General features: G+C 35.2%; 1 protein-coding gene across 1 annotated transcript in view; it reads right to left on the bottom strand.

Moving 5' to 3' along the window:
• Taf8 (TBP-associated factor 8) overlaps positions 1 to 24,270 on the bottom strand; it is a 670,932-nt gene that overhangs the window by 515,867 nt on the left and 130,795 nt on the right. The window lies entirely within an intron of this gene.

Genomic DNA, 24,270 nt, shown 5'->3' with positions numbered 1-24,270 from the left:
TTTTTTAAGTAATAGATCTCAAAGAGTTGTTGTTGATGGGCACCATAGTGATTATAGGAATGTGATATCCGGTGTTCCACAGGGTAGTGTTCTTGGCCCATTACTTTTCATACTATATACACATGACATGTGGTTTGGCCTAGAAAACAAGCTTGTTGCATATGCAGATGATGCTACTCTCTTTGCATCAATTCCATCCCCTGAATGTAGATCTAGGGTTGGTGAATCCCTTAATAGAGATTCAGCTAGAATTAGTGCATGGTGCAAATTATGGGATATGAAGTTGAATCCTAACAAAACTCAAAGTATGATTGTAAGTAGGTCAAGGACGGTGGCTCCTCAACATCCGGATCTCAGTATTGATAATGTTTCTTTAAATATGTATGACTCTTTCAAAATTTTAGGTGTGATTCTCGACAGTAAATTTACTTTTGAGAAACATAAAAGGTCTGTGTCTTCTTCAATTGCACAAAAAATAGGCTTATTGAGAAAGTCTTTCAAGATTTTCGGTGATCAATCTATTCTGAAGAAGGGTTTTAATTCTTTCATTCTACCTTGTTTTGAGTATTGTTCTCCTGTCTGGTCTTCAGCTGCTGATTCTCATCTTAATTTGTTGGACACAAACTTACGGTCTATTAAATTTCTTATTCCTGATCTAGATATTAATCTCTGGCATCGTCGTTCAATTAGTTCATTATGCATGTTGCATAAGATTTTTCATAACTCTGACCATCCTTTACATTCAGATCTCCCTGGACAATTCTATCCTGTTCGTAATACTAGGCAGGCAGTTAATTCTAATAGCCAGGCCTTCTCCATCACGAGGCTCAATACTACGCAGTACTCTAGAAGTTTTATTCCAGCTGTTACCAAGTTGTGGAATGATCTTCCTAATCGGGTGGTTGAATCAGTAGAACTTCAAAAGATCAAAGTTGGAGCATATGCTTTTTTGTTGATCAGGCGGACTTGAGTCTTTTATAGTTTATTTATGACATATTTGTTTTTGATGTTGTTAATAGTTTATTTATGACATATTTGTTTTTGATGTTGTTAATAGTTTATATATGACATGTCTGTTTTGACGTTGTTACTGTTTTTAGAATGATTTATTGTTAATTTGTTCTCTTCATTTATTTATTTCCTTATTTCCTTTCCTCACTGGGCTATTTTTCCCTGTTGGAGCCCCTGGGCTTATAGCATCTTGCTTTTCCAACTAGGGTTGTAGCTTGGATAGTAATAATAATAATAATAATAATAATATATATATATATATATATATATATATATATACACATATATTATATATATACATATGTATATATATACATATATATACACATAATATATATATATATATACATATATATTATATATATATACATATATATTATATATATACATATATATATACATATACATATATATATATATATATATATATATATATATATATATATATATATATATATATATATATATATATATATATACATATATATATACGTATATATATATATATATATACATACACACATTATATATATACATACACACACACACACACATATATATATATATATATATATATATATATATATATATATATATATATATATCATCATCATCACCATCATCATCATCATCATCACCAGGCGTTACTAGTCCACTGCAGAACAAAGGTATCAGACATGCCCTTCCACTAGAGTCTGTTTATGGTCTTCCAATGCCAATCCACACCAGCAAACTCCCTTATTTCGTCGATCATTCGTCTTCTCTTCGTTCCTCTGCTTCTTTTGCAATCTCTAGGGACCCATTCTGTTATTCTTAATGCCCATTATTGCCTGTCATTGTCATTTTAGGTCCTGTCCATTTCTTTTTCTTACAAGTTGTTAGAATATCCTCTACTTTAGCTTACTCTCGTATCCATGTTGCTCTTTTTCAGTCTTTCCTTAGCTCTAACTTGGGTATATTCTAAGGCTTTAGTAAGGCTTCAATTTTATGATGCATAAGTCAAAATTGGTAGGTCTATCTCATTAAATACTTTTTCTTTTTACGGAAAGTGGCATTTTACATTCATGATCTCATTTTGTTTTCAAAAGCTCTCCATCCCAGGCTTTTTCTTCTTTTAATTTCGGTCTCGTGTCCTTGGGAAAAACTGTTGGTCCTAAATATATATCCATTAACGATCTCTAGTGGCTCGTCCATTACCCTTATTTGTTGTCTCTCCATTTTAATGAACATTATTTTATTTTTACTAAATTATTTTCAATCCTACATTTCCGTTTTATCTATTGAAATCTTTTATCATCTTTTGCAATTCCTCCCATGATTTACTAAACACAACTATATCATCTCCAAATCTTAAGTTGTTAAGATATTCCAGATTAACATTAATTCCAACATTTTCTCAATCTAAATTTTTAAAAATTACTTCTAGCCATACAGTGAATAATTTGGGAAATGAGGTCTCCCCTTCTAACTAATTTTTCAATTGGAATTCTTTTATTGTATGTAGTTTTATGATTATTATATTTCTTGTATAGATAGTTTCAAGTGTTCTAACATGAGGTTCATCTGTTCCTTGTCTTTGAAGGAATTTCCGTACTGCTGAGGTTTTGACAGAACCAAAATTTTCTCAGTCGATAAATGCCATACATACTGGTTAAGTGCATGAAAATGGTCAGTTGTTGAATACCCATTTCTAAAGCCTGCCTGCTCTCTTGGTTGTTTGAAGTCTAGCTGTCTTCCTATTCAGCCTATTATGATGACATTGTGTGTGAAGTCCAGGCAGTTTTACTAACATGAAATCTACTCCATCTATTATTAAATCAATTTTTAGGCCATCTTCTCCTGCTGATTTGTCCATTTTCATGCCTTTTAATGCTTTCTGTGTTTTCCAACGGTCATGTTTGATACTGGATCAGGTGTTTCGCTATTTCTATTGGTAAAGTTATTTCTTATATCGCTATTGTATAGCATTATATATAAATCCGCTGCAATATTTATCACTCCATCTCTATTGTGCATAATATTTCAGTTTTCATCCTTTAAAGAAACCATATGTTTATGCCATGTTCAAAGTCTTCTCTTCATCAATATGATGCTTCTTTTCCTAAGTGTTTCTTTAATTGGTCTGATTGTCCTTACAAAAGTCACCGGTTTCTAGTTTGTTTATTGTTTTGGATAATTCTGCTAATTGCATTTTATGTCTCCTAGATTTTACCCTCATTTCCAATCTTTTCTCTTTTAGGTTTTTGGTCTTTTCTGATCATTTTCCTTGATCTTGTTTAGCAACGTTTCCACCCGCATCTTGTACCGATTCCGATACAAATTTTGTTAAATTACTGATAATTTTTTACTTACTTTTCTCCATTTCACCCCATTGCGGGGGGGGGGGTGTGGGACCTATTTTGTATTGTTAAACTAAACTCATAAGATTTTTCTTTTATTACTGGAGTGTTTATTTTCTTTCCTATTGGAAATACCTTAACGAGATGAAAGAGTTTGCGCATCGCCATAATCAGCAAAGCTATACTAGTCAGGGCTACCCATACTAGGTTGGATTGTTGTGAGCCATCAGACCACATCGCACACCATCACCAATCCCCAACGGCCATCGTGGTGATGAAAATTGGCCAAAACCCAGACAAGAATAACAAAACCCCGGTGCTACTATAGCGTGAGGTCTACCGCCATATGTCGCCTACCCAGGCGGAGGGTGAGGTCTACCACGCGACAAGCTTGGACCTTCCGCAACCGAAATGCCATGGGGTACCAGCATTCTACAGTGAACCACCAGCAATATTATGTGGATCCAGCGACAGGAGCACACACACAGGCAATTGAGCGATCGTGGTAGGACGCTAAAACGATGATTCTGAAGAGATTAATGCGAGGTGTTGGTCGTCAGCTGTTCCAGTCTCATCTTGATTATTTTTGCTGGAAGGTGATGAGAAAAATTTCCAATGATCTATTTGTGTCTTTCTTAGAAGATGTACGAAGTGTGTACCGCTAGGATAAATGTATGGAAATATGTGATAACATGTTTATTTTTACCTTTACTGTATTCCTTTTTTTAATGTAATTAGAAATCCAATTATCTATTTAAGTCATTTCTAAGATATGTTTAAATTAAGTGTTTATTGCTTAAACAAATGTATGAAATGTGTTTTATCTATGAGGGACGAATAATTTAGCAGTAGACCGATAACATGTTTATTTTTACCTTTATTCCTTTTTTTTTAATGTAATTAGAAATCCAATTATCTATTTAAGTCATTTCTAAGATATGTTTAAATTAAGTGTTTATTGTTTTGTATCGCTAGAATAAATATGGAGATATATGATAACATGTTTATTTTTACCTTTATTAATTTTTTTTTCAATGTAATTAAAATTCCAATGATCATTTTAAGACATTTCTAAAATATGTTTAAATTGAGTGTTTATTGCTTAAACAAATGTATGAAATGTGTTTTATCTATGAGGGACGAATAATTCAGAGGTAGACCTCACGCTATAGTGCTAACGGGAGGTAGACCTCACGCTATAGTGTGGTAGACCTCACGCTATAGTAGCACCAAAACCCCTTCTCGAACCCCAGTCCCCAGCGGCAGTGGAACAACTGCCCAAGATGGTGGGCAGTTACATCCCACTGCAGGGAGTCTAAAAATCTCTGGAGTACAACAGGCCACCGTTGGAAACAACTTTGCCACATACAACGTCAGGACCCTATCTAGGGAAGAAAATCTTCCTGTGTTACTAGAAGAGCTGAAATAAATGAACTGGGATATTATAGGATTGAGCAAAATTAAAAGAACTGCGGAATCTTATATGAAGTTAAAAGAGGGTCATATATTTTGCTTCGGATGACATGAAAGGAACATAGAAAATGGAGTGGGTTTTCTTAATAGAAAATCTCAAAAGAGAGGAGAATCAGCAGCAGGCAAATTTGGAGTAGGAAAAGGAATGACATGTAGAATTTGATGAAAGAAACAATCTTAAAATTATATTTTTTTTTTTTTATAAAAAATGTACATGGAGAAGCCCATATGGAAAAACAAAAAATTAAAAAGATTTCATTCTCAGAGAAAAGTTTAACACTGTTGCATCTTCAACTAAATTAACAAGTTAAAGTCACGCGGCCATATAATGGCGAGAAGCAAAATTTCTTTAGATCTAAGGAAAGAAAGGAAAACTAATTTTAAGAAATAAAATATACATACATACGTACACACACACACCCACACCCACACACACACACACATATATATATATATATATATATATATATATATATATATATATATATATATATATATATATATATATATATGTGTGTGTATGTATATATATATATATATATATATATATATATATATATATATATATATATATATATATATATATATATATATATATATATATATATATATATATATATATATATATATATATATATATATATATATATATATATATATATATATATATATATATATACACACACAAATACAGCCGTCTATACTTATGAATATTGTGGCCATGTCTTTTGGCACGCCTTGTATTATGGTCTGGTCCTCTACTGTTGCATCATGAAATACATGATTGACGTCAAATAGCTGGCAACTGTTTCCTCTCGACAGAGGATATTATTTGCTTCCTACGTTCTGAAAAATAATTGCATAGTACATTTGGTGTTCTCATTTATTTATATGAAATGGGTTCTGTACAGCAAAATTCATTATTTTTTTTCGTCAAAAATAATACAGAGATCAAGAGTTGCTCAATTTTTTATCATCTGGGTCATTGCCTTCTCGTTTCTTTCTTTAGTGGAACGGAGAGTCGTTCAAAATACTGAAAAATCGTAGGAAATGTTTTTGTTCGTGTTGGTGATAAGAATCTTACTATCAATGGGGAAGCTACTAATAACTGTTTCACTACAATGATTTATTAGATTACAAAGAAATGACGAGTCCGTTCCATAAAATAGTTTTCAAAATATTTCAAATACTATAAATGGTTTATGCTAACTCGATACTGCTGTTTACATGATTTATAAGAAATATTAAGTTTTGTACAAAGCTTATGTAACACCTAGCGCTACATGTATCGATTGATTGATTGATTTGGAGTTTTCTGGCACCATGGCATCGAAGGTCATTGACGCCGATATCGTTTGTTATGACTAAATAATAAAAGGATATTCAGTTTAAAACCATAAAGGTGAAGATGCCCTTGTACGAGGAAAATAGCTTTCAGAAGACCTGCTCCTGAAATAAATCTAAAAATACCCCTAGCATAGTACAACACACCCAGCCCAAAAACTTTGGCAAGCATGAACCTGCCATCCACACCTCGAGCCTCAAACAAAAATCTTTTTCTTAAGGCGCTAAAAGTGAAGAAGTTTGTCAACAATGCCTCTCTCAGGAGTATTAAACAGTCCTCGCAATATGACTGGAGTTGACCAGTCATTAGGAACTCGCGTGGCTACCAAGTACTACCAATGCGGATACAACAAATAGTCATCCAATTTCGATGGTATCAGGTTATACCTCCAAGGAGATATAACATTCGTTATTTCTTTCATCTTATTTCTGTTTAAAGTATCCCAATATTTTTGCTAATTATTATAAAACAAATTTTCAATGCTTGGTAAAAATTCACTGAAGAGGATGGGATACCTTCTTGGTAGCAACTCAGCTGCAGCACCCTTTGCCAGCAAATCTACCTCCTCATTTCCTCACATACCTACATGTGCCAGAACCCAGCGATATTGAACTGATATACTTCTCAAAAAAATAATAAAGACCCACTCTAAAATCTTTAAAAACAGGGTTACTGGAATTAAAAACTTCTAAAGCTTGTAGCACACTTCCTAATTCACTAAAAATTGTAAAATTACCCTCCTCTTTTAACGACATTTTTTTTTCAATAGCAGTTAGTATTCCATATAGTTCTGCAATAAATATAGAAGATACTATGAAAAGTATGGTACACCTTTACAAGTAAAGACACTGCTATATACTCCAAATCCAATGCCAGCATCATATTTGGAGCCATCAGTAGAGATTAATGTTGATTCCCTATGTTCTTCAATATCTTCCAAAAAAAGACATTGGGCTTCTAAATACGTCATTTTCTTTTTTACACGAAAAATATTTACAAAAAGATATGCGGTTATTTCCATGGAGGGCTTGGTGATATCCTAAATGGAAGCACTTATTTTTAGTTATATTCTCATAAGGATGAGAAGAGTTTGGGTGGAACTCAAAACATATTGAATGTCTCACAGGGTTTACAGTATGGAAAGCTAAAGAATCAGGTAGTTTTGGAAACTTAAACCAGTAATGAATAATAAGAGGTCAAAAGATAATTCTCCAGTATCAACAAGGAGGCTTGGGATAGCTGAAGTTCTAAAGGCCCAAGCAGCCGATCTGATACCAGTATGGTGTAGAGAATTTAAGAAAATAATTATTAAGCTTAGGAAGGTTAAAGATTATATTTCACACCCATAACTAATTTTTGATTGATTGACTGATTTAAGGTTTTTAGGCATCCTGACATCCAAGGTCATTGACGCCGATATCATTTATTTTACATAAAAATTAAGGGCATATTCAATTAAAACCATGAAAGTTGAATGTCATTATAGAAGTAAAATAGCTTTCAAAAGACCTGCTTCTGAAATAAATCTAAAAATGCCGCTCGCATAGTAGAACACATCATGTCCAAAAATCTTGGCAAGGTTGGTTGAACCTGCCATCCTGACCTCGAGCCTCAAACAGATATCTATTTCTGAAGTTATCATAATTAGGGAATTCGGTCAACAAATGCCTCACTGTTAAAGGTACTAAACAGTAGTCGCAATACGGTTGGTGTTGGCCCTTCAGAAGAAACTCGTGTCAACCGAGTGTGACCAATACGGAGACGAAAAAGAGTCTTCTCCCATTTTCGGGGCATCATGTTACTGTATACCTCCAAGGAGATATGACATTTGTTACTTCTCTCATCTTATTGCCATCTAGACTATCCCACTGCTGTTGCCATTACAAAAAAAAATTTCTTGATGTTAGGGAAGAAATCATTACAGGGAATGGGATACCTTCTTGGTAGCAACTCGAATGCCGCGTTCTTCGCCAGTAAATCTGCCTTCTCATTCCCAGACACACCTGCATGTGCTGGAACCCAACAAAATAGAACCATTATACCTCTCTGTCCAATAATTGAAAGACTTTCTAAAATCTTTAAAACTGAAGAGTTAATAGAATTAAAAACTTCTAAAGCTTGAAGAACACTCCTTCCATCACTAAAAATTGTAAAATTACCCTCATTTTCCTACGTTATTTTCTCAATAGGAGTTAGTAGGCCATACAGTTTGGCAGTAAATATGGCGGTTGTTAGAGGAAGTGCACCTCTACAATTAAAACCATTACCATGTACTCCAAATCAAACGCCAGCATCAGATTTGGAGCCATTAGTATACAGTAGGGTCCCGAATTATGCGAGAATTTGGTCGATCAATGACCTCGTATAAATGGAAAATCGCATATTTCGAAACACACAACTAACAGAAATAATTACATTTGGGCCATGACAACCAGCAACTTGCCTATTCAAACGTGTTTACCACCCATTTCCAAGACTTTCTATGTACTATACTGTATTATTTTATAATATCAAATTGTTCTTGTAAATAAATTAAACATTTAATATACTTTAAAGTTCTAATAACTTGAAAAAAAGGTTAAAAGTTACAACCAGGATGTGTGTAAACACCGTATATTTCTCGTTATAACACGACCCAAAATACAGACAAATTTTAATGTTTGTCATATATATTGAATAAGACAACTGGTGAATAGCAAAACTATCACTGTATAGAGTAGCTTTTGTTGTATCATTGAAAATCCTAAATTATCAAAATAAAGGAGATTTTACATCACGAGTTTCCTAAACACGCCAAAAAGCACAATGAAAAATGGCGACTACTGTTTTGTTTACGTTTATCTCTGATCATAACGAAGAAACGAACGCATTTACACATCTTTGTATAGGTTAGTTTTATATGATGATTTTGTTATTACCAATGTTGTTCTACTTAATTTTTTTTTAGAACTTCGAAATAAATGAAAAAAAAAAACGTTTTCCTTTATGACGCCGCCTGAAACGGAAACCTTCCATTTGTTTACTGTACGCTCCATCTTCGATCATAATAAACAAACGAACTCATTAAACACACATGATTAAAGTGATAACTATTGATATAAAAAGCATTTAGTAAACATTATGTTATTACAAATATTTTACTTACCGTATCCATATAAATTCCTAAATTCGTAGCAAAGCGGAAAACTTTTTTTTTTTTTTTTCATACGTTTAATCAACAATAGCAAAGAGCCGCTATTAACAGTATGGTAATTTACGATAATTCTAAACTGTTACGAAAGATAATTGTCCTTTCCATATCCAAAATACTTTTCTTAGCTGCAGTTATAAGTCAACTTGTACCCACCTCAGTTATGGAACCATTTGGAAAAAAAGGTAAAAGAAGAAGAAAGTCCTAGGCCGGTATTTAAAGTCATCGAACAATTAGGTTACCGCTAGAACGTTCGATATGATAGAGTTGGTGCGAGATTGGAGAAGTAAGGAAAATTGAATCATGCTTGATTTTTAATAAAACTGTACTTTGTGAAACAACAAAGATTTCATTTGATAGAGAGAGGTAAGAAATGAGGGGGGTAGCGAAAGGTATCCTAAGAGAGAGAGAGAGAGAGAGAGAGAGAGAGAGAGAGAGAGAGAGAGAGAGAGAGAGAGAGAGAGATGATGGTTTTAAATGTACTAAACAATAAATATCATAGGTTATAAGACATTGGTGCTTATGTAATATTAACTGTATAGATGGTTTGAGTAAGTTAAGAAATGGTATAAACAATGCTTTGTTATTGTATTCGTACACTCAAATTCTTGAGAGCGAGAGCTAGACATCAGCTGATGTGATCACAGTCAAACGTTAAACAAGAATAAGTCAGCAATACTCGATTTATAAAACATTTCCGAAATTTAAAACAAAAGTACAGGATTTTCTTAAAGCACAATTAACTATTCAAATAGTAGCAATTTTCTAGAATAAAGTGAAGTTTCTTAAAAATAGTGGTTTGCTGACGAAATCGGATGTCATAGTTTAAGCTACGATTGAGATGGATTTATACTCAGTATAATTTTTTTGTTTTATATTTAATTGACGCTTTTTAATAAAACCTATTTTGAGTTCTTCATCCACAGTATATGTAAGTATAGTATAACACTGTAGAGAGAGAGAGAGAGAGAGAGAGAGAGAGAGAGAGAGAGAGAGAGAGAGAGAGAGAGAGAGAGAGAGAGAGAGAATCAGCTGTTGTAATCGAATGCCATCTTTTTGTTTCTTGTACCACTTGAAGTGATGAAATGACCACCGCAACTAATAATAGTCATGTTAATTTCATTCTTAAACTCCGGTTGTAATATGTGAACTAAGATTTTATTTCTTACACACACACATACAGAGAGAGAGAGAGAGAGAGAGAGAGAGAGAGAGAGAGAGAGAGAGAGAGATTTGAGTCTCTCTCTCTTGGAGAGAGGATTTTATAATTACACCTTGTACTATACAAAACAAATCATTGTGAAGAAAATCTATACTGTTTAGAAGATGACAAAATATTGCCGACTTGTTACCGAAATTTACGCTATTCACTGCCGATACACGAACCCAGCCTACGTGTGAAAACCTTGAATACCCAAAGGGAAAACTAAAGCTTTTATATATTCTATACTAAATAAAAATAATGCTTGAATATAAAAGTTGATCCCCTATGTTCTGACATGTTCTATAAAAAGAGACCTGGATTCTAAGTCAGGCATATTCTTCTTAACTCCAATAAAGTATTTTCAAAAAGATACCTCGGGTAATTTCCATGGAGGGGTTGATGATACCTTAAATGGAAGCACCTTAATTTTAATTATATCAACACTGTTTAATAATTGTTTCCCCCGAAAGCCATAAGGTTGAGGGGATTTTGGGTGCAACTCAAGGTATGTTGAGTGCCTTACAAGGATTGAAGTCTGAAAGGCTAAAAAATCAGGGAGTCTTTGCAATCTAAACCAATACCCAATAATAGAAGACATTCGGTAAAGGTCTAGAGGTAACTCTCCAGCATCAACAAGGAGACTTTGGATAGGTGAGGTTTTAAACACTCCTGTGGACAATCTAATACCAGCATGATTTATTAAATTTAATATCTTTAACCGGCTTGGGGTGGCTGAGGAGTATTTCACATCCATAACTAATTTCGGAAAATATCAAGGCCTTGTATAATTCTAAAAAAGTATTGCGGTCTGCCCCCCATGATATATGGGACAATACTTTTTAAAAATTCAGAGCCTCAACACATTTAGCTTTTAATACTTTCAAGTGAGAAACCCATGTAAGCCTACAATCAAATATCAAACCTAAAAATTTACCTTCACTTACACATGGGATGCGTTGACCTTTAACGTATATATCCGGGTCTGGATGTACTCCCCAGATATGACAGAAATTGACAATAGTAGTTTTACTTGCCGAGAACTCAAATCCATTCATATCGGCCCACTGGATAATTTTGTCAATTGAATGTTATAGTTTTCTCTCAACCATTGCCAGCAAATGATATGGAGAGATCATCCACAAATAATGTTGAGAGAACATCCCAGGGAATGACTGAGGATATCCCATTAATTGCTAAAGCAAACAGGGTTACACTCAGCACACTACCCTGAGGAACTCCTTCTTCCTGGAATTTTCTCTCTGATAGAGTTTCCCCAACTCTCGCTTGAAAAACTCTATGTGAAAGAAATGACTGAATAAATAGTGGTAGCTCTCCTCTTAATCCTAATTCATGAATTGTTTTAAGTATACCATATCTCCATGTGGTATCATATGCCTTTTCAAGGTCAAAAAGGACTGTCACATGGTGCTGCTTGGAAGCAAACGCTTCACAAATAGAGGATTCAAGTCGTATCAACACATTTGTCATTGAGTGCATTTTTCTGAATCCACATTGAATGGGTGATAAAATATCCTTCTTTTCAAGGTACCACATCAGTCTTACATAGACCATCTTCAACATGATTTTACATAAACAGGATGTCCATGCAATTGGCCTATACTTTGCTGCAAAAAACTTGTCCTAACCGGGTTTTAAAAAGGCTCAAATAATGACTAGTTTCCAAACACTTGGATAACAATGATCATGCCATATTCTATTAATAATGCTTAAAATAAATAACTTTGGATTAAAAGGTACACGTTAAATCACTGCATATGGAATTCCATCAGGTTCAGGGGCTGTATCGTTACACGTAGCAAGTGCAGAATCAAATTCTCTCTCAGAGAAAGGAGAATTGCATGAATCTTCCTTTCTTGTTGCGAAATTTAAAACTTCCTTTTCTTCAATGCTCCTATACTGGTGACCAGGAGCTGCTTTACACTTGCATGATACATTTGAAAAATGATCAGCCAGGCCATTGCTAACTTTGGTTGCTCCAGTCATATACTGACCATTTACCCTTATCACTGGTGGTGGGTTTGGGGTGAATTTGCCTGCTATCTTTTTCACTTTCCTCCACACAGATGATGTTGGTGTTCTATTGTTAATGGAGGAAAAAAATGACATCCAAGACTGGCACCTAGCTTCTTTCATGGCACGACGGAACTGTGCTCTACATTTCTTGTATATGACTAAATTCTCCTCAGTACGGCACCAGCGTAATCGAGTTAAAGACTTTCTTGTGGCAGGGCAGTTAGTTCTGATGACCACCAGGGGACTGGTCATCGTTTGAATATTCCTGTTGTTTTGGGAATGGAATTGGACCCTTCTCTGTGAAGAGTTCCATTAAGTAAGTCTATGGCATCATCAACACTTTCAAACTGTTCTGTATTTCCTTCAATTTCACTTAGCTCCCAAAATCTATCCCAGTCCACCTTATCAAGATTCCATCATGGCGATCTCTGTAAAGATGAACCATTGTTGGTCTTTATAATGATTGGTGCCTGATTATTAGTATGCCAATCACCTAATGTTCTCCAATTAAAATCGAGAAGACAGTTAGAGCTTGCAACTGATAGGTCAATGCAGGACAAAGTACCTGCCTGAACATGAAAGTGTGTGGGCTCTCTTGTATTAAGGAGTCCTACATCTTCATTCTCCAAAATTGATGATATAATATTACCCCTTGTGTTTGCCAAAGCATTACCCCCATAAAGGATGTCTACTATCAAGATCTCCTATTAAGAGAAAAGGTTGTTGGAGTTGTTTAATCACCTTTACTCTATTATCATATGAGATGTTATAATTTGGAGGCAAGTAAAGAGAACATATTGTGTATTTTCTCCCTTTCTCCCTATATCAATATGTACAACCACTGTCTGCAGAGGGGTACAGATAGACAAAGATATTTGGAGAAAATCTCAACGAATGTATGTAATACTTCCTCCATAGCTCCCTGCTTGTTGATCATATAGTGTCCTATAGCTAACATACTCTCGAGGACAAGGAATATTAGCATCGAGCTTACTCTCCTGTAGACATAAAGTTATAGGGGAGTGCTCACGTATGAGGAGCTCAAGTTCTTCATATTTCACCCTTAAACTCTAGCAATTCCATTGCAAAATGGAGGAAAAAACTATGGTTTATTTTTTGGAAGACACCTTGGATGAAGTCTTCCCATTGGCAATATTTGAGCTAACAATATTTCCCAGGTGGTATCTCTAGAGAGGATCTTCATATATTGGGTTTTGTGTTCGTCTTTTTTTGTGTCCTTTTGATCTGCTTGTTGAGGAGGATGGTGGACTTGAATTTCTGATTTATTCAATTTACCTTCCAGTTGATCAGAAACATCAGCAGACAAGACATCATATTTATTTGAAGTTGTGACTTTAATGTTTCTTAGGGTAGGAGGCGAGAGAGATGGAGGTCTTTCTGATTCAATTAAAGGTTGTGAGCTGTCAGGTTTTTGCACCTTCCTCACCACAAGTTCACCAGGTAAATTGGTTTCAAGTGGAACCTCCATCAGATCAGGTAAGGACACGGCCTGAGAGAGGTTTGTACTATTGTTTAGAATGGAAGTAGATGGCTTTTGAATATGTTTCAGATCTTTAAGTATCTGTTTTGATTTTTCTACAATTTATGGATATAAATTTTAAATGGGGTTTTAAACATCCTTAACTACTTTCATATGTTTCTTTATGTTAGAAGTGGATATATAATTTTCGTTCGTGTGTTTCGGCAAGTTTTTCTTTAGAACCATCGAAAAAGGTTGCCCTGGTCTTATCTACTTTTCAAGAGCTCTTTTACGAGCTTTTTTAAAAGTAACCCTTTCCATGGTCCTAATGGCCTGAATTTCTTTTTCAAAAATAAACTTAACACAGCTTTTAGATGTAGCTGGGTGCACTTCCCCACAATGTAAGCAATTTGGATTTTCTATGCATACTCCATGACTATTGTATTCCACAGTTGGCACAAACAGCTGGCTTATTATTTAGTTTTTCTTTGCATTTCTGGCTTATATGGCCAAACGTTTGGCAATGATAACATCGTAATGGTGAAGGGATATATGGTTTCACCTTCAAACATAGCCAACCAGCTTTTATAACATTTGGCAATCTGCATTGATCAAATGTTATAATCAAAGTAGCAAGAGGAATACGTTGTTCTCCAACTCTCTTTCTCATTCTGACTACTTTTACTACTCCTTGATTTTTCAGTTCATCCTCAATTTCTTTTTCCTCTATGTCCAGCAATTCTGGAGCATATCTCACCCCTCAAATCTGGTTGAATGTGGGGTGGGAAACGCATTTAACACTATGACCATCCAATGTTGTAAGTGTTTTCAATATTTCACCTTGTATTGGGGATAGTATCTTTCATCAAGAGACTTCCAATTCCCTGGGGAAGAACTTTGGGCTTCCCTCTACATATAATAACTATTTCCCTGTTAGCTTTAAAAACATTTACACGTTCATGTCTCCCATTTTCAAATTCCAAAATAAAAAATTTCTCACAATTCACTACTTCATAGTGACCAGGTAATACTTCTACTTTTCTATATTTTTCTGTACTGTCATCATTTCTCCCTCTGTCTTTTCTTTTCTAGTGTTTTCTTATCATTCTTCACATCACGTGAATAAGGTTCTAATGTTACAATATTAGAATCCGAGTTGGAGCTGTCTGTACCGAGGTCCATGTTTGTATTTTCCAGGTCGTCAACAGAGGGTTGGGTTTTTTTTTGGAAAAGACAAACCAGGTTATCCACCTCTTACTGGAGGATGTCAGTCCTCCTATTCCATGTGGCCCATCACAAGAAGAGGCTTCAGCGGGGACCAGTCCTCTATTAGAGAGGGGCTCCCTTTCTTAAGTTGGGTGTACACACTGATCAGTGGGGGTAGTTAGCCCCTCCCACCAGCGACTCCAATGCCTGGCGTCACCCATTACCCGCAAATATGGGTGACTTAAAAACAGATCACTGGAGCACGACTCTTAACAGACTTGGTCTGCACTCAATGGGGTCTGCCAGAGGGTGATGGCATCTAAATTGGTTCAGGTTGAGATGGAATGCCGTCCATCCCACACTGTGCCAAATCCAAAGCAGCAGCCAAAGTATAATCAAACAAGCCAAAGTCATCAACAAGTTCAAGCTCAAAAGGAAGGGATGGGAGAATAAAAGAAATAACCAAAAGGGAAAGAGAAAATGCAAACTGATTTAGTTGGATCAACAATTTGGCACCGAGGTCCAGTGGGAATGCAGTTCCCACTGTTCATTAGAGCCCAGCTGCTAATCCCTAAGGCCCCCATCCTCATCAAGGCTTCAGCATCTGGGGGGAACTAATTTTTGAAAAAATCAAGGCCTTATACAACTTTTAAATAGTTTTGCAGTCTGTCCACTGCAGAGCCTCACATTTTACTTTTAAGCTTTTTATAGTGAGGAACCCATGCCAGCCTATAATCAAATATCAATCTTAAAAATCTAGCTTCACTTAAGCACGCCATTCATGCAGAAGATTGGTGTGCTGATTTGAGCGTAACGTGCCAATCCTTAACATGTATGGGGGTAAACAGGGCAAACCCGATGCGACTAGCCTGTTCTCCCTTTCTGTCAGCATGTTTGACCGGACAGGCCAATCCTGTCGCTATTGGCAGTATGGCCCGCCAATCTCGTGCGTGTGTGGGTATGGTCTAGCATGCTGACGGGGTTGTCTCACCTATATTGACACGTACAGTATTCCATACTTTGTCCCTTGAACGGAGCACTTTTTATATTATAAATATAAACTGATTGCATTTCACAAGTTTGTAATGTTTTGCATTCCATTGTTCTTTATTTTAGGTTTTCCCCTCATATTTTCATTCACCAAGTTATTATTTCCTTAAATTTCCTCTCGTTTTTCGTGGTATATTTTATCTCTAAAATCACACAGCATTCTGCCTTATTCGTGCAACAGTATCTTGTATTCTGATAATAAACAGGTACTGAAACAAAAGGAAAAAAATTAATACTAATATGGATAGCTACTGATAATATTAATATTGATAGTTACTGATAATTCTATTACTTATGTATATCTCTCTCAAATTTTCTCTCTGCCCATAAAAAACGCAATCGTTTTCACATTTCTATAAATTAACGCAAAAACAAGTACGCCTAATTAAAAGTGCTGGAGAGCTTCAGCATGAGATAATCTCCAGAAAGGTCTAAAAATCCTTTTAGTATATTCCTCCCAGGAGACACTTGGAGTCTCGGATTAATGGGGATAAATGGAAAAGGTAATCCTATAACGACTTGAAGGGAAATAAGTACATTAACACCGTAGCGGACAAATCTCCACCACGTAGAAGCCGACAGAGAATGCCTATCACGTTCCTTCGTATGATTATTTCAACTCAGATTTCATAGATTTATATTATAAAAAAAAATAAAGTAAAAATTACCAAAATTTGCCTTTTCAAAATTAGAGGTAGGCTACCAATTGTACTTGATACCCAGTAATGTACCAAATTTAGTTAATAAGTACCAAAAACGTAACCATGTGGGCCTACCCTGGGTGCCCAATCCTCTTGGACTAAGCAGAGCATTTCTCACAGGATTGGAGCGTCACTCCAGTCCTTAAGGACAAACCGTACGGTCAGTCCTCTGCGTTTATGGACAGCTTTAAACATGCAATCCGTAACCCTTTATTGTACATATCAGGGTCTGGATGTACTCCCCAAATATGGCCTTAACAGACAAAAATTTAAATACCAGGTAATAAGTTTATCACAAGTCGAACTACAGTATAAGGAACAGAAGTTAGGCAAAATACCATTAATTTTTCTTTAAGGTAATGGACAGACCTTTCTTATTCTAGATTGGTTATAGTACATTGATAAAGATTGGTAAAGCATTTTGAAAGTTACAGGCACACAAGATAAATACAAGCATGAAAATTATGTGGATAATACTTTATCCGAGTTCAAGAAAGTGTTTAAAGACAAAGTAAGTACAGTAGAAAGTGCAAAGGCAATTTTTAGTGCTGGAACCAAATGGTTCTTCTAGATTTTCTGCCTCAAGACCAGTGCCATATGCATTGAAAAGCGTAGTTGAAACAGTAATCAGGAAATTAGAAAAGGAAAATTCATGGGAGAATGTTGCATATTCAGAATGGGCTACACCATCAGTTCCTATTGTAAAAGAGAATGATCAGGTTGGGTTATGAGGACATTGCAGTAAATCCACAGCTCGGGTAGCTCAACATTCACTGCCAAATTCTAAAGACATGTTTCCAACTATGTCAAGATGTACTGTATTTTCAAAACCGGTTCTTCAACAAGCATTTCAATAGCTTCCCATGGATGAAAACTCACAAGAATTATGTATGATAATAAATCTTTAGGTTTGTATAGACCAAAGAGACTACCGTATGGAGTAGCTAGCATTCCACCAATTTGGCAACAAACTATCGATAAAAATTTTTCAGCTATGTCAGGATTATTCTTATCCCTAGATGATATTTTAGTCTCTGGTAAACAAGGAGGCCATTCAGTGCCTTGGAGCAACTGACGGAAATCCCAGCAGTTCTAATCTGAAGTAAACGTTAGAAGATACTGGACGGGCTAAACTGAAATTACTAAAAGAATTAAATGATTGAAATTATTATTATTGAAATTAAAGAGATTACGGGAAGTTCTCTAGATGTTGATTCAGTAGAATACTTAGGTTTTGTCACTGATGGAAAAGATATTCATAAGACTAAAGAGAATGTTATTGCAGTAAAATCAACAAAGGTACCAGAAAATGTTACGTTTATTAAAATTTATTATGGGAGTTCCATTCTGAATTTGCATACAATTGCACATCCATTGTGTAACTTTCAGAATAAGAATGCAGAGTGGAATTGGACAACAAATTGTCAAGAATCTTTTGAAAGAATCAAACATGGAAAAACATCACCTACAATTGTAGTTTATCATCCAATGGATTTGCTCGTTAAGTTGGTATGTGACGCTTCTATAGTTTTGAACATGACAAAGGAATTACTTTCAAATAGAAAAGTAAGGTTTAGCATTAGTGTACGGAATGAAGAAATTTCCTATGTACCTTTATATGATAGGAAGAAGTTCACATTAGTTACAGACCATACACCTTTATTGCCAATACTGGGTCCAAGTGCAACGTTGGGCCATTAAGGCGGATGAAATTGCAGAAAATTCAACTAATTTTAGATAATCTTACTTTTTCCTCTTGAAAATAAATTTTATTCCTTGTTATCAGGATTCTGTACATGAACAGTTCATGTTTATAGGTTTGACTTTTCTACAGTAAAACTGATAACAAGAAATTTCATAAAAAATTCACACTTTGAATTAACTTTTTAAAATATCTTAATTTTCTTAATACTCAAAGTCTATGGTGACGAATATAAAAAAAAAAATGAATCATTTATCTCTTACAACTAAAATAAGCGTACAGTATAACAAAAAAAATTGAAATCCGATAATGAAAAATTATATGACTACAAGACTATTTTATATCTGAATGATGCAAATTCTGATACAGATACCTGTGAACATACTGAAACTATCCACATTTCCGGTTTGTTTTGCCATTCTTATTGCCGTTTTGTGATAAAGGTTTTCATAATCAAAAGCAGCATGAATATGTGCAAAATTGAGTAAATAGCAAACCGATTATCAGGGTTCAAATTGATGCTGAAGAAGTTTTGTGGAAATTTTACTGGATATATGTATGCATATATATATATATATATATATATATATATATATATATATATATATATATATGATAAATTTTGCACATTTTTACGTGTTTTTTTCCATATTCAAATAAACCATATATATTTTTGATATATTAATGTCTGGATTCTCTTAACGACCTCGGGATCAGAGCCCCAGGCGAAATCACACAAAGACAAGAGCTTGGCTCCGGCCGGGAATCGAACCCTGGTCGGCAAGCTTATATAGACAGTGACTAACCCACTTGGCCACGAAGAAAGATAAAAGTCAATGGCAATTCTACTGTACTTATACCTGTCGAATTCAGGTATTTTGTACTTAGAATTGAAATCAACCCATCTTCACCATCGTAGCTAATTGGTAGTTTGTTACTTGGCATTCAATTAATGATAAATTTTGCACATTTTTACGTGTTTTTTTCCATATTCAAATAAGCCATATATATTTTTGATATATTAATGTCTGGATTCTCTTAACGACCTCGGGATCAGAGCCCCAGGCGAAATCACACAAAGACAAGAGCTTGGCTCCGGCCGGGAATCGAACCCTGGTCGGCAAGCTTATATAGACAGTGACTAACCCACTTGGCCACGAAGAAAGATAAAAGTCAATGACAATTCTACTGTACTTATACCTGTCGAATTCAGGTATTTTGTACTTAGAATTGAAATCAACCCATCTTCACCATCGTAGCTAATTGGTAGTTTGTTACTTGGCATTCAATTAATGATAAATTTTGCACATTTTTTACGTGTTTTTTTCCATATTCAAATAAGCCATATATATTTTTGATATATTAATGTCTGGATTCTCTTAACGACCTCGGGATCAGAGCCCCAGGCGAAATCACACAAAGACAAGAGCTTGGCTCCGGCCGGGAATCGAACCCTGGTCGGCAAGCTTATATAGACAGTGACTAACCCACTTGGCCACGAAGAAAGATAAAAGTCAATGACAATTCTACTGTACTTATACCTGTCGAATTCAGGTATTTTGTACTTAGAATTGAAATCAACCCATCTTCACCATCGTAGCTAATTGGTAGTTTGTTACTTGGCATTCAATTAATGATAAATTTTGCACATTTTTACGTGTTTTTTTCCATATTCAAATAAGCCATATATATTTTTGATATATTAATGTCTGGATTCTCTTAACGACCTCGGGATCAGAGCCCCAGGCGAAATCACACAAAGACAAGAGCTTGGCTCCGGCCGGGAATCGAACCCTGGTCGGCAAGCTTATATAGACAGTGACTAACCCACTTGGCCACGAAGAAAGATAAAAGTCAATGGCAATTCTACTGTACTTATACCTGTCGAATTCAGGTATTTTGTACTTAGAATTGAAATCAACCCATCTTCACCATCGTAGCTAATTGGTAGTTTGTTACTTGGCATTCAATTAATGATAAATTTTGCACATTTTTACGTGTTTTTTTCCATATTCAAATAAGCCATATATATTTTTGATATATTAATGTCTGGATTCTCTTAACGACCTCGGGATCAGAGCCCCAGGCGAAATCACACAAAGACAAGAGCTTGGCTCCGGCCGGGAATCGAACCCTGGTCGGCAAGCTTATATAGACAGTGACTAACCCACTTGGCCACGAAGAAAGATAAAAGTCAATGACAATTCTACTGTACTTATACCTGTCGAATTCAGGTATTTTGTACTTAGAATTGAAATCAACCCATCTTCACCATCGTAGCTAATTGGTAGTTTGTTACTTGGCATTCAATTAATGATAAATTTTGCACATTTTTTACGTGTTTTTTTCCATATTCAAATAAGCCATATATATTTTTGATATATTAATGTCTGGATTCTCTTAACGACCTCGGGATCAGAGCCCCAGGCGAAATCACACAAAGACAAGAGCTTGGCTCCGGCCGGGAATCGAACCCTGGTCGGCAAGCTTATATAGACAGTGACTAACCCACTTGGCCACGAAGAAAGATAAGTCAATGACAATTCTACTGTACTTATACCTGTCGAATTCAGGTATTTTGTACTTAGAATTGAAATCAACCCATCTTCACCATCGTAGCTAATTGGTAGTTTGTTACTTGGCATTCAATTAATGATAAATTTTGCACATTTTTACGTGTTTTTTTCCATATTCAAATAAGCCATATATATTTTTGATATATTAATGTCTGGATTCTCTTAACGACCTCGGGATCAGAGCCCCAGGCGAAATCACACAAAGACAAGAGCTTGGCTCCGGCCGGGAATCGAACCCTGGTCGGCAAGCTTATATAGACAGTGACTAACCCACTTGGCCACGAAGAAAGATAAAAGTCAATGACAATTCTACTGTACTTATACCTGTCGAATTCAGGTATTTTGTACTTAGAATTGAAATCAACCCATCTTCACCATCGTAGCTAATTGGTAGTTTGTTACTTGGCATTCAATTAATGATAAATTTTGCACATTTTTATGTGTTTTTTTCCATATTCAAATAAGCCATATATATTTTTGATATATTAATGTCTGGATTCTCTTAACGACCTCGGGATCAGAGCCCCAGGCGAAATCACACAAAGACAAGAGCTTGGCTCCGGCCGGGAATCGAACCCTGGTCGGCAAGCTTATATAGACAGTGACTAACCCACTTGGCCACGAAGAAAGATAAAAGTCAATGACAATTCTACTGTACTTATACCTGTCGAATTCAGGTATTTTGTACTTAGAATTGAAATCAACCCATCTTCACCATCGTAGCTAATTGGTAGTTTGTTACTTGGCATTCAATTAATGATAAATTTTGCACATTTTTACGTGTTTTTTTCCATATTCAAATAAGCCATATATATTTTTGATATATTAATGTCTGGATTCTCTAAGTACAAAATACCTGAATTCGACAGGTATAAGTACAGTAGAATTGTCATTGACTTTTTTCTTTCTTCGTGGCCAAGTGGGTTAGTCACTGTCTATATAAGCTTGCCGACCAGGGTTCGATTCCCGGCCGGAGCCAAGCTCTTGTCTTTGTGTGATTTCGCCTGGGGCTCTGATCCCGAGGTCGTTAAGAGAATCCAGACATTAATATATCAAAAATATATATGGCTTATTTGAATATGGAAAAAAACACGTAAAAATGTGCAAAATTTATCATTAATTGAATGCCAAGTAACAAACTACCAATTAGCTACGATGGTGAAGATGGGTTGATTTCAATTCTAAGTACAAAATACCTGAATTCGACAGGTATAAGTACAGTAGAATTGTCATAGACTTTTATCTTTCTTCGTGGCCAAGTGGGTTAGTCACTGTCTATATAAGCTTGCCGACCAGGGTTCGATTCCCGGCCGGAGCCAAGCTCTTGTCTTTGTGTGATTTCGCCTGGGGCTCTGATCCCGAGGTCGTTAAGAGAATCCAGACATTAATATATCAAAAATATATATGGCTTATTTGAATATGGAAAAAAACACGTAAAAATGTGCAAAATTTATCATTAATTGAATGCCAAGTAACAAACTACCAATTAGCTACGATGGTGAAGATGGGTTGATTTCAATTCTAAGTACAAAATACCTGAATTCGACAGGTATAAGTACAGTAGAATTGTCATTGACTTTTATCTTTCTTCGTGGCCAAGTGGGTTAGTCACTGTCTATATAAGCTTGCCGACCAGGGTTCGATTCCCGACCGGAGCCAAGCTCTTGTCTTTGTGTGATTTCGCCTGGGGCTCTGATCCCGAGGTCGTTAAGAGAATCCAGACATTAATATATCAAAAATATATATGGCTTATTTGAATATATATATATATATATATATATATATATATCACTAACACACGTGTTTTCAATCAATGTAAATATCACCCATGAATGGCATTTAATACTGAATTCTATCTTGGGAATATATACCAACTTGAAATTCATTTTATGATAACAGCTTCTGGCCGGGTAGAGATTCGAACCCCTACCTATTCGGCCAGAAACCAAGCCTGCGAGGACTCTACCAACTGAGCCATCAAGAGACAAGTAACCGTACATATTCCTGTCGAATTCAGGAATCTGTTCTTAGACCTGAAATAAACCCATCACCATCGTGATAGCTGAATTGTGAGTTTGCAACCAGTGGTTAGTTTATGATGAATTTATATCACTTACACACGTGATTTCAGTCAATGTAAATATCACCCGCGAATGGCATTGCAGGCATGGTTTCCGGCCGAATAGGTAGGGGTTCGAATCTTTACCCGACCAGAAGCTGTTACCATAAAATGAATTCCAAGTGGATATATATTCTAAGATAGAATTCGGTATTAAATGCCATTCGTGGGTGATATTTACATACATACACACACACACACAGACACACATACACACACACACATATATATATATATATATATATATAGATATATATAATATATATACATATAACATATATACATATATTATATATATATATATATATATATATATATGTGTGTGTGTATGTGTGCACGTATGTATATGTATGTATGTACATTATATATATATATATATATATATATTAGTTGTGAAAAGAGAAAGAACTTATAGAGGAAAGTTAAGCAATTCTAAATTTCCTTCTGTGAAACTGCACGAATATGATGTTGAGTTCAGTAACAGATTTTGAGAAGTGAAATGAGACTTCTTAATCAATATTATCCTATCAAATAAAATAAACAACTATGGGCAATACTCGCAAGATTTCGTTTGCCCGCAATTGTATCTTTATTTACTGCATATACCTTAGACACCAAACAAAAATTTTCTTGCTTATTGTCATCTTTCTTTTAACCTTCCCTAAATAAAAAAAAAAAAAAAAATTCTTCTCCACTATTTGAAAGCGCCAAATTCGTACTTACAATAACTGTGAAGTTAAGTGACTTCTTTTCACAGAAAAAAAAAATCTATGTAAATGTTGGGTAACGCAACGAGCGAAGAGCAACCCGACTACGACACTAACAGGCTTGACTCTCACT

This window comes from Palaemon carinicauda, chromosome 31 (assembly GCF_036898095.1).
Source record: "Palaemon carinicauda isolate YSFRI2023 chromosome 31, ASM3689809v2, whole genome shotgun sequence".
NCBI classification, from domain to species: domain Eukaryota; kingdom Metazoa; phylum Arthropoda; class Malacostraca; order Decapoda; family Palaemonidae; genus Palaemon; species Palaemon carinicauda.
This window is presented reverse-complemented; position numbering and strand designations above follow the sequence as displayed.